The sequence below is a fragment of the Crassostrea angulata genome, chromosome 5, assembly GCF_025612915.1.
Source record: "Crassostrea angulata isolate pt1a10 chromosome 5, ASM2561291v2, whole genome shotgun sequence".
Classification (NCBI taxonomy): domain Eukaryota; kingdom Metazoa; phylum Mollusca; class Bivalvia; order Ostreida; family Ostreidae; genus Magallana; species Magallana angulata.
In genome coordinates this window covers 15,908,048-15,920,586 of record NC_069115.1, presented here as the reverse complement: position 1 = coordinate 15,920,586, position 12,539 = coordinate 15,908,048, and the positions used below count along the sequence as shown (strand labels likewise).

The 12,539-nt window shown below is 34.0% G+C and overlaps 1 pseudogene; it reads right to left on the bottom strand.

The window, feature by feature from the left end:
• Positions 1–338: 338 nt before the first annotated feature.
• On the bottom strand, positions 339–4,168 carry LOC128185152 (uncharacterized; annotated as a pseudogene).
• Positions 4,169–12,539: the final 8,371 nt, after the last annotated feature.

Here is a 12,539-nt window from a genome sequence, read left to right as displayed (position 1 = left end):
CAACTGGTTAATTGTAGTGCTATTGCTACTACAATCATATCGTTGATTGCATTAAATATAAAAAAAATATTGTCATTATTTACCCAAAACCCTTTCAACTTTTGAAACTTCTTAATTGTTGTTAAAAATAAAAGGTAATTTTCATTTACAACAAACAAAGCAAAGGATTTTATCAGAACTTTTTAAAGTATTTAAAGGCATATGCTTCCGATATTTGCCTCAAAATGTTCGGAGTAGAGTTATGGGTGAGCCGATTTTATACACACATAAATTTGTAAAGGATGCAATAATTCAACGTTTTATTTTAAACGGGCGGGTGCAAAGGATACTATAATAAGTTAGTCACTTTTATTATTCTTTAAATTATAAAACAAAATTAACCTTAAGTTTGTTTCTAAATGGGGTGGTGCATTTTCCCGTAACGTCATCGATGCGTATCGTGTAGTGTAGGAATCCCTGCTTACGTCTGGTGAATCGTTGGTACTTTGTGATTTACTTCTCTTTTTTGTACGTTTCACATAATCATAACATTCAGGATCTGCAAAAATAATACAAAACTTCTTACCTGTTATTGTCAATCTTTAAACACCTCAGCAAATTCATTTTTTTTTTCACAGCTAAATTTAAATTTATTTCAAAATGCAAAAATGGAACTTTTAACTCAGTAGATTTAGCTTCAAAAATCTCTATCATATGAACAAACAACAGTGTTCAAAGAATATACCATACAGGTACTTCTATGTATTTACATCTTAAAGCATTACTTGAATTGTAGACATCTTGACATTTTTTGACATTGTGTGTTATCATTCCGCTGTATTCTATTTCCTCCCAAGTTAAATTCAGCACAGACCTTTCCTGAAAAAAGGTGATTATGATTTTTTATTCAATAATTATTTGCTGTATAAATTATGCAACGATGTTATGACATTTCCAATTTGACATTACCAATAATTAGCCCACTTGGTGCACATACTTCAACGGTTCCATTTTTCCATTCATTTATTACACAATGGTATTCGTAAGATGCGCAACTATGTGCAAATTGTTTACAGTTTTTCCTGTTGTCTGCGTCTCTCCATTCATCGACTGTTGGGGGATATGATTCCACAGACACAGCTGACAATTTTGACTCTGGACAACCTCGCTTTATAAAAAAATATTTTTAGCTATAATTTTCATTAAACTGCATAGAGTCACAGTCATATTTTCATGATCACAATTTTTATCAATTACGATATGTAAATAATAATACTTGTAGCTCATTTAGATTACCTCATTATTTGTTGAAACCATTCAAATATTACTTGCAAAACCACAAGAACAGTACTCATGGTTATCTGAATTGTGGTGACTGCAAAGATTTTTAGTGGAGTTTACAATCCTGCAAATTCCAATAACCAACGAGTAATGATTGAAACAGAATTACGGATAGAATGAGACCAACTGCATCAGGAAATAATATTTCAACTTGCTCTTACATTATTTAAATGATTTTTTTTTTAAATTCCCTTTATATATTTAAAGTGTTATTCCCTTCATCGTCCAAGATGATTTACTCTTTTAAATCATTACAGTTTTTGAACAAGTGCTCTAAAACACAGGGCGAAAAACAATCTTTAAGCAAGTCCTTAAAGGTGGCTTAAAGGATATACAATCTTTAAGCCACCTTTAAGCTGAGCTGATGCATGTAGGTCCTTAATGTCCAAACTTCTTTAAGTCACCTTTAAGCATCTTTAAGTGGCACTTACGCTCCCTTTAAGTTGTCTTTACACCATCTTTAAGTTCCCTTTAAGTCAAGTTTGATCAAGCTGAACAGATTCATTTTGAAAACATATATTAAATGCAAAAGCTATTTTATAGGGATGGGAGGGGTGATCCGAGTGATGATATTATTTCCAAGGAAGGGGGGGGGGGGTAGTTCCAGGTGGTTTTAATTGTCGCTCCATTAAACACAGATCGCTATCAACACCGCTCCAATGAACGCATATTGCCGTAAACGGTTATTAAATTCTTTATATTATTTTTTTTTGGGGGGGGGGGGGGGGAGGTTCCAAAATTATTGTCGGGGTGAGCGAAGTCTCTGTATCTAAATCTGTGCATGAAATCATATTGAAGTATGTTTGTTTCCTATTATGAATTAATCAGTGAAATCTCTCTCTCTCTCTCTCTCTCTCTCTCTCCTCTTTGTTGATCCGGTTATTAAACAAAATAAAGAAAATTAACCAAAAATGCATGATTTTATTTAATAATTGGTGAAAGGCATGTATCAAATTATTTTAGAGGTTGGATGTGATATTCAGTGTCAAAATATACAGCATGACCATCATTATATCTGTTGTGACCCAGAGAAGAAGTATTGTCGGGAACATGACCTTTGGAAAGAATAACATCCATAGAGGTGAGTTGACACTGACAAAATATTATACATGTACATGGTTTTATTTTTTCAAAATGATAATTATGAACATGAGGTTCAATAAACAATTTTTTCTTCACTTTTTTAACAAATAGGCTAGGTATTTAGAGCTAGAAATAGAAAACAGGGCACTGCGAGAGGAAAATCAGACATTGTAAGCCCTGAAAATGCAGAAAATGACTTCCGGAATGATCTTATATGAAAAAATATCCAGGATGATAACAACATCAAACACTTTCTTGGACTGCCACCCCTCAGCTTTCTCACATTCTGCCTTCAGTTTTTGGCACCATATTATTACAACAAAGTCTTATTTTCGAAAGGAACTGGGAGGCCAGGATCCAAGAAGTGGCAAGAGAAGGATCAACAAAAACCTGGCAAACAGAGAAAATTAGCCACGAAGGAAGAGTTCATATATATTGGTTATGCTAAAATTAAGACTCGGTTTAGACAATGCACCTATTTCTGTTTTATTCAATGTGTCCGTTGGATATGTCTCGACCTTGTTCGGCACATGGATTCATTTCTAAGCTCAAATTTTAAACCCTGTTATCAAGTGGTCATCCAAAGAAAAGATTCTAAAACACATGCCTTTATCCTTTAAGCTTAAATACCCTAATACTACATAATGTAAAAACAATTGCCATCCGGCACTACGTGTGCCGACGGATGACGACCTGACACCTGAATCGGTGTTTCGGGCGCATTTAGGAGATATTCCAGGGTCTGCCCCTCATCAGAGGTCCAACTTGGGTTTTTTTTATTGTACATACTGATCGGTATAATGAGAACTGAGAATAATGATTTATGTATTATCAAGTAATACAGCATGTTCATTAAAAACTCTGTGAGTCCAAAGCTGTATGCTTTTAACGAATTCAAGAAAATGAGTAAGACATTATATTTTGTCTTAGAGAGATATTATTCTTTAATGTGCGAGCTGCAAGAGTATTTGCTCGTCTTGTTTGATATCACGAGTTGATCTGAGCAGCCTTTTTATAGAACTGCCTTATGCAGGCGGGGCGATACGTCACATCTGCACGGGGGAGTTAGCGCTCTTGGATTATATGCTCGGTATGAAGCTCCCTTATAGTTTTAAATGCCTACCGTCTAAATTGATTTGACTCTAAGATGAGTTTGGGATCTATCCCCTCTGTTAAATATTAATTATGTGGTTATGAACAATGATAATAAAATAGTATGTCCAGCTTTGCTTCATTAAGATATACAGGTAAGTGAAAATCTAGAAAATAAACTTACGCAATACATGTACATTAAGCTGAAAATATGTGTCCTGATTTCTCAACCAGAATCCATGTGATATAGGGATCACTGGACTGCCTTGTTTCAGACACACATTTGTCTTGAACATAATACGCATCTTTATCTGAATTGGAAAGTGCATGATAGATTATTTTCTGTTCAAATATTATGAATTCCTTTTTGTTGACATTGTGGTTGACAATACATATATTGCTTTTAAGATTTGTTGCATGACTGTCTCTAATCATGTTTGATAAATCAGTAAAGGTATGTTTTGGTATAACATTAATTTCCAGTCCCTGTTTATTGGGTAGGAAACTGTTGGTCAACAACATTATGTTTCTGTTGTAACATTCATATATATGTTGCTTATATCGATTTTGACAACACAATTTAAGAATATATGGGTACTATTTCATATGTAAATGTCAATAGAACTATAAAATGGTATGCTTTACGAAGTTTACAAGTACCTAACATTGCCATCGTGACAACATGAATGTGGCCGGAATAATGTAGCTTGTAGCCATTGTCCGATTTTCTCCTCCGCAGGCGTTCTTCAGACCATCCGCAGTAATTGTTCTGGAGAAAAGATGTCACATCAAACGTATCAATGGCTGGGATGGTAGCTAGATTACGGCTCCAGGCGATTCCAGTGTCGCAACAAATTAGAACTATGCAGAGGAAATTCGGTTGCAGTTTGTAAAGTACTGAGGAGGCGTTAACAAAATATTTTTGGTAAAAAATCATTCTTCTGTTATTGTGTTATACATAGCATATAAGAAAAATGAAATCAAATAATTGCAAACACTGTAGCATTGCTTCATTTCTGTTGCAAGCGGTGTATTTTAATGAGCTTGAGCATTTCCAACAAGGGTATGTTTGGGTACCGTTACCATGGAAACAAACATATTGACCTATTAATTTTTTTTTATATTCTGTTAGAGGAAATACAGTGCTATCCATTGAACCAAGTTTTATAATTTTTTAATTTCTTTGGTGTGAGTCCCATACTCCCTTAACAGTCTGGGCGGACTCCGAAAAAGGAGTTAACGCCGAAAACGGAGTCTTTGGCACCGTCATGCATTGCGATTTTCTCAACTTCCGTTTTGTAGCTAATGTAAATAATGGAGAGTTGCATCCCTTTCCCGTGAAAAATGTGATTGAAAAATAGATTAAAATCCTTCAGAAGCGATAAAAAAAAATGGAAACGACTCAGAAATGATTAATCTTAAAATTATACCTTAAAAGAAATGTGGAAATGTTTGGGTAAACAACAGGAAAAATACATACAAATATCAAAACTCACACGTGGTCGACCAGGACTTATGAGATAAGAAAATCAGACTTCAAATTAAAACTTGGAAGTATGGAGATTAAAATTTAAAAGTTGCACTCATGTAAGTATTCAAGCATTTAATATAGATGGTGTTTTTAAAAAAAAAAAAATACGATTAATTACGAAGTATACAAGGTTTTAAGAAGTTTCGACTTGGCGAGTCAGCGCGTGATCAACAGAACGGTGTAATGACTACAAACGGGATAAAAAAAACCTCACAGTAATAGTGTATTTCACACCCTAGCACATAAATTATCTTAAATAATAGTGAAATCATAGAAAAAACATTAATTTATTCACTTTATTGGCTTCGTCATCGGAAACAGAATTGACCAACTTTGACAGTAAATAAAATTTGATTTGCCCGACGAACGTATATTATTGCCAAATACATTCTGTTGAAACATGTCTTATAAAGCATTTAAACGTATTTTCAGACCTGCATATGAATAATCCGCTTTGCACGATCAATTTTCCTGAGTGCCCTGTTTTCACGTAAAAATGTGATATTTTGATTAACTGCGCATGCGCCGAACTCCTTTTTCGGAGAATTTTTACTTTTGAGAAAACACTTCCGTTTACTCCGTTTTCGGAGTCCGCCCAGACTGCTTAAGACGTTCCTAAGTTACCGTCGAGCTACATGCCCTATGTTGATCTTAGGATGTTCCTAATTTTTTTCCTAAGTCATATCTTAGGAACACACTTAGGTCATATCTTAGGAAACTTTCGTGAACATGCCTGCTGGTCGATTCCGGGCAAATTAAGAGCATCAGCGCTTTCACATAAGTCTACTAAATCTTGTTTTCTTTTCTTCGAAAAAGGAATGCCTTTAGTTTTTAGAATATGCTTTACATCGGCGCATTGTAAATCTTAATTGTTGCAGTTGGTGTCCATCACAACAAAATGTTGTCCCATGCGACCCTACTAATCGCTCCTCCAATGTAAAGGGCGCACTAATCGAAATCGAAAGTATTGCAATAGGTCACCTGACCTAATAAAATAGTATCGAGAGTATAACATGTACTTGTACAACTCTGTGCAAAATGCTTGCAAAAGGAAGTTTGTATGAATTCAAATTAATAGAGAAGTGTTGATTATTATGAATTATGTTAGGGAAAAAAAAACAAGGAAACTGTATTAAGTATAGTGGACAAACAACATCGCTCTGAAAAAAAATGATGAAAAGTAAATTAATGGAGCGTATAATATTCATATTTCATAATGTGATGGTATTTCATGTAAGAGGTGAACAGGGACCATGTGAAAGGTAAACGTTTTACAAGTTTTTACTACAATCAAAAGCAAACAATATAAATGGTCAAAGTTATTATTTAAATTTTTATTGTTTTAGTTTCTACAATGGGTGTTGTCCATACACACAATGGAGTTCGATAGAGGACAGATGTGTCGGTACTGTTAAAACTTTAATTTATATTAAATGATACATGTAACATCCAGCACTACTAAGATGCCTCTACTTCACTTTTACTATGTTTTAATGAACTTTTGCGTACATATATAATAACGGAGTCACTTAATATACAAATCCATATCCGTGAAAGTCAAACTCTTCCTGGTTTCCAACACTGCTTTAGAGGTTGCTGATTGAAAATTATTCTACAAAATTCAAGCAAAAAATAATGAGGGAATAATTGCACAACGTTCCCGTACATCAATAAACGTAGATACTTTTTCCCCATATTTGCATTTTTCTACGAATCGATCTTGTATTTAAAGTAATTTCATATAACGTATCGTTTCGGCACAAGCGGGTTTGCATAACTTAAATAAATTGAAATCATATAAAAATGTAGCCGCAGGACTGTAGCTCCCGGTCTGAAAAAATTCGGATGGACGACCTGGGAGCTACAGTGCCTACCATAGGAAAAATCTGCAATTTATGGCGCACAAAAAATTGCGCTAGTTTTGGACTTATTAGGGCCCCGCAAGGATTTGCGGGTGCCCTATAGTAATAACTCTGTCCGTCCGTCCTTCTGTCCGTCCGTCTGTCACTCTTCTGTCCACAAATTTCCTGTTTTTTTCTAATAACTTTTTTTACGGTCGCCCAATCAAGTTCAAATTTGGTATGGTAGTTGAGTAGGCAGAAATACATATTTTGATGCTAAGTTTGGTTCTCTATGTCTTCTGGGTTGGAGCTGGGGTGGTGGGGTAGATTCCTTAACTATGCATAAGAATGAATGAGCAAAGAGAGATAACTGCATAAGAATGAATGGGCAAACTTAAGAGAGATAACTTGTCATTTCTAAAAAAAAAAATCTTATTGTAAAATAAAAAATGGACAATTAATTCCCTGAGATTAATTATCTTGCCTGTTTCAGAAAAAAAAATATTAATGACACTTTACAACCTGATCACTGCATAATTACCTGATAATAACATAGTGAGATTAATTATCTTGCCTGTTTCAGAAAATCTAAGGTCTGTCTTTATCTGTTATATGTACATGTATTACACATGTGTCTGCAAGTGATGTTTGTTTGAAGTTGAGGTATCATTGCATTGGTATCAATATTCTTTGTTTTTTTTAATAAATATGAATTCATATGTTTTAATTCTTAAATGTAAAAAAAAATTATTAATGACACTTTACAACCTGATCACTGCATGATTACCTGATAATAACATAGATCTGTAATTTTTTAAAATAAAATTGTATTATACTTTTTGAACTTAAATACATGTATAGTTTGAAAAGAATCTGATAAACAAACAAACAAAGCCCCCAAAAAAGAAAGATAGAAAGAAAACAAAAACCCCAACACATTACTTTTTTTTAATGTTTTAAGTTTTCTTTTTAAAATCCCTCTCAGATTTAAAGTAGCAATATTTGTCCCATTTTGTATTTTATTTAATTAGGAAACTTAAAATTAAGAACAATTCTCAATGAATCAATGGGTCTTAAAAATGGTACCCTTGTGATTAATTATCATTTATCTTAAAGCATTCAACATCAGCATCAAAGGAAATGGAAAAGACACTTATTTTTCCCTGGGGATAAAGTGAATGGAGATTAAATGAATAAAGCAATTCAGTTTATTATCTTTTGATAAAAAGGAATTTGTAAACCTTTCATTATCTTCCATATCTTCTGATGGATTATCACAAAAGATTAAGTACTTAATATTGTGAATGAAATTATCAGATGATGTTTTTGTAAAAAAAAAAAAAAAAAAAAAGCAGTTGAAGACATTTACTTGACATGTTATGATTGTGTAAAACAGCTGCAAATGAAATAAATGGAAAACAACAGAAGAAACCAGATTGTGACGTGGTAAGTTTTTAAATATTTCATGTTTGTCAATTTTCTTTAACTGCATTTTAATATTTACTGATGTTGAGATATTTATCAATACAATTATGTTTATTGAGGCTCCGTGCATTTTTTTTTTTAGAAAACTAAGTAAGGAGACAAGTAATAGGCTACTTTCAAAATGGTCATACATGTAACACTAATTACAATTGATCTGACATTTCCAATAAGATATTATTCTGTAGCCTATAATTTGTACTTTGGGGAGTTCAAATAAATTAAATATTTCCCTTCAGATATGATCAATATCAACATGTATACAGCCTGACCAGCTGGAACCAAAAGGTAGAAGCTGATTTATTTAATTAATGTTCAATATTTTAGTGTGATTTTTCATGCTTCTATTGATGCAAGATGGATTTTTTTTCAAACTATTTGTAATTAATGCTAAGATGATACTGGAGGAAATCCGAATCTGTAAACTTCTAACATGAAAGAAAATGGGCCGGCACCATTTGCTGTTAATATGATAAAGGTTGGGATGTAATTGAGAGAACCGGTAAAAACTTTGGAAGTCCTTGGTCATACTTAGCTCTTTTGACTTTTTTGTAGCTTCACATATGCCACATTTTGAATACAATATAAAGAAGAGGTACATACAGTGGTTGTGCAGCATATCATTGACAAATCATACAAGTGTTGCATGCACGTTTATTCTCACTGAATGATTTTGTAAAACAAATTTCATATCAAGTATATCAATAAAGAGTGCACCCACAAACTTTCATTTATATAAAACAAACTAAAAACAATAAATATTTGTTTGGGTCTACCTCCTTTAAAAATTATTTTGTGCATTATGTTATAAGCGTTTGGGCTCGTGCAAATGTGCAAAGGGGCATAACTCTAAAGTAAAAATGTAATATTTTGTATATTTGCTTTATTAATTTAGAGCTATTTTTATCCTTTGTACTATGAAATAATTCTGCTGAAAAGAAATGCAATATACCATGTGAATATCAGCCATAAGTTTTTTTTATTCTGCTTTATGGGAATTAAAAGGTACTGTGTATAAAAGCTAAAATATCTGTTTCAGGGGTAAAGATCAAGAAGCCGGAGAAGATGTTCAGAGACAGGAAAAACTTGCTATGACAATCTGTCCCAATTAAAGGTAAAAGTATATTGAATAATTAAAATGTTATTTATTTTGATTTTACTGACTATCACATTTATTTCTTTTTTTCATATTATAGATGATGTCTGCACAACCACTTGGAGAATATTTTAAGGATCAGGAAGAACGTCGTCGGAGCCTCCATGTATTGAAAGCCAATATTCACCAAGGAGACCCAATTTTTCGTGAAAATGCGGGAAAACAGTGTACATGCAATTGTTTAATCTTTCTTATATTTGCTTATACCACTCATTTGCAAAATGTTAATGCAAGATCCTTGGATAACATACTTAAAGAGGGATCATCTTTATACAGTAAAACTTCAAAAATGCATGGGCAGGAGTACATGATGGTTAAAGAGCGTGAGGGGACATCATTATTCCAGAAGCAATATTACCAGACAACAATCCTCTCTGAACACACAGGACTGTGCGTTTCAAATGAAGAATTCAAAAATGCAATAGATATTGCATTTGGCATTTCTTCATATATATTTCTTTTATTTGGGGATGTTCACAGAGTATCATATACCAGTGCCATATATCATGCAGGAAATAACACAATTTATGCATTTGATCCACATTCAAGAAATCAGAAAGGCCTTCCCTCACCTAATGGAGCTGCAATCCTTCTTCGTTATAACAATTACCATTCCCTTCATCAGTATTTATCTGACCTAACCAAAGCAGTTGGTGCTAAATATTATGAGATTGTAGCAGTTAGCATTGACATCACCACTCTAAGTCATCACCGGAAATATTATTCCAAATGTGTTAAAAGGAAGCAAAGACAAAATCAGACAGAGAATGAGAAGAGTAAAGTAAATGAAAAAGAGACCAGAAAAAGAAAGATGAGACAATTGTCATTAAGTGATCAAAATTATCATCTGTTGAAAAATAAAAAGGTAACAAACAAGAGAGAAAAAAGAAGAAAATTAGATGAAGATGCAATCAGAAAAGTCAGAGAAAAAGAGAAATGTAAGCAAAAGAAAAGGAGAGAGAAACTCAGTGTCTTGAAAAAGAGTTTAATTAAACAAAAGGATACAACCTCCAGAAGAGATAAAAGGCAAACAATGAGTAAAGAAGATCTTGATAGAATCAAACAAAAGGAGACGAGCTCCAGAAAAAAGATAAGGGAGGGATTGAACCAAAAAGATTCTGACCAAATTAGACAGAAAGAAACAAGGTCCAGAAGAGAGAAGCGACAAAAGTTGAGTGAAGAAGTTCGCACCAACATTAGAGAGAAAGACACAAGCTCTAGAAGAGAGAAGCTACAAGAGTTGAGTGAAGAAGTTCGTAACAACATTAGACAAAAAAACACAAGTTCCAGAAGAGAGAACCGGCAAAACTTAAGTGAAGAAGGTCGCAGCAACAAAAGACAGAAAGAAACAAGCTTTAGAAGGGAGAAGCGGCAAGACTTAACTGAAGAATCTTTAAAGTCTCTTCGACCAAAAGATGCTGAAAGAAAAAAGAATGAACGTAGAGCAGCTGCATCAGACTTTGAACTCAAATTTAGAATGTCCATTAAGGAATTTCCTGAGTTTAATTGCTGCTCTTGTCATAAAATGTGTTACAGAAGTCTTGTACAGCTTTTGTCTGAAGAAAAGTATATAAATACTGAAAGTCAGCTACTGGATAAATGTCTAACAGAAAAGCACTCACTTGATGGGAAGAGGTATATTTGTAATGGATGTCATGCAGTATTGATGAAAGACAAAATGCCAGGCACTGCAGTTGCAAATAATTTAATCACAGAGGAAATTCCTGATGAATTGAAGGATTAAAGAGTGTTAGAGTGCATCCTTATTTCACAAAGGATCATTTTCTTCAAAATGATGAACCTTCCTAGAGGAGGACAGAAAGACATGATTGGTTCTTTTGTAAATATTCCTGTTGATACTGAGAGTGTGTGTTCATCACTTCCTAGGACTCCTGAAGAATCTGGAATCATTCCTTTAAAACTGAAAAGGAAACTAGCCTACAAAGGACACCACATACACCAAAACATACGTCCTGACTGTGTTATGAAGGCTCTTGTCTGGCTTATACAAAACAATCCCCTGTACAGTAACATTTGTATCACAGATGAATGGGTACAACAGTGTCAGGAGGACAAAGACATGTGGAACAGTTTATTCACGGAAAATATAGGCAATGAAGAAGAACAGAATCATCAAGAAAGTCTTTGCAGCACTTTACCAAATTCTCACGATGAGGATGAAGAAGAACTGCATGAAGTTATTTCAGATGACTCAGAATGTCCCAGAAATAATGATGATATAGACGAGAATGGTTCAGACATTCAGGAGAGAGTCAGAGGAGTACAGTTTGATACTTGTTTACATCCAAGTAATTTTACGCATTCAGCAGAGAAGGAATACTGTATTGCACCTGTTGAGGGAAAAAGTCCCTTGGATCCTTTTCTTGACACAAGATGTGAAGCCTTGGCCTTTCCACATTTATTTCCTACTGGGAAATCTACATTTTTTGAAGATGATAATGGAAATTCCAGAAATGTTGCACTAACTGCCAAGAAGTACTTCATACAAAGAATAATAAACACAGACAGTAGATTTGCATCTTCCATTCCATATCTGTTTTATGCTCTAAATGTCTGTGAAAAACAACAAGTACGGAATTCACTCAATATTGCATTGCGAAAAGCGAGACGAATTGACATATCTGTTGGTGAGTTGAGGAATCCTGCAAGAATAAATGAGATTTTTGTTAAGGACCAACCTTTCCAGTTTCTTCTACAAGTACGAGGCTCACCATCATACTGGCAGCGTGCACAGTATGAACTTTTGGCAATGGTTCGTGCAAAGGGTGTCTTCACTTGGTTTCTAACATTGTCTTGTTCAGATCTACAGTGGCCAGAAACAATCCAAGCTATTGCTTTACAGCACGGGCACAAGTTTAGTGAAGAAGATATTGAAAATATGTCCTATGAGGAAAAGTGCAAATGGTTGCGACAAAACCCAGTTATGGCAGCTAGACAGTTTGACCACAGATTACAGTCATTTTTTCGAGATGTTATCCAGTCAACAGCAGCTCCACTTGGCAAAGTTACACAC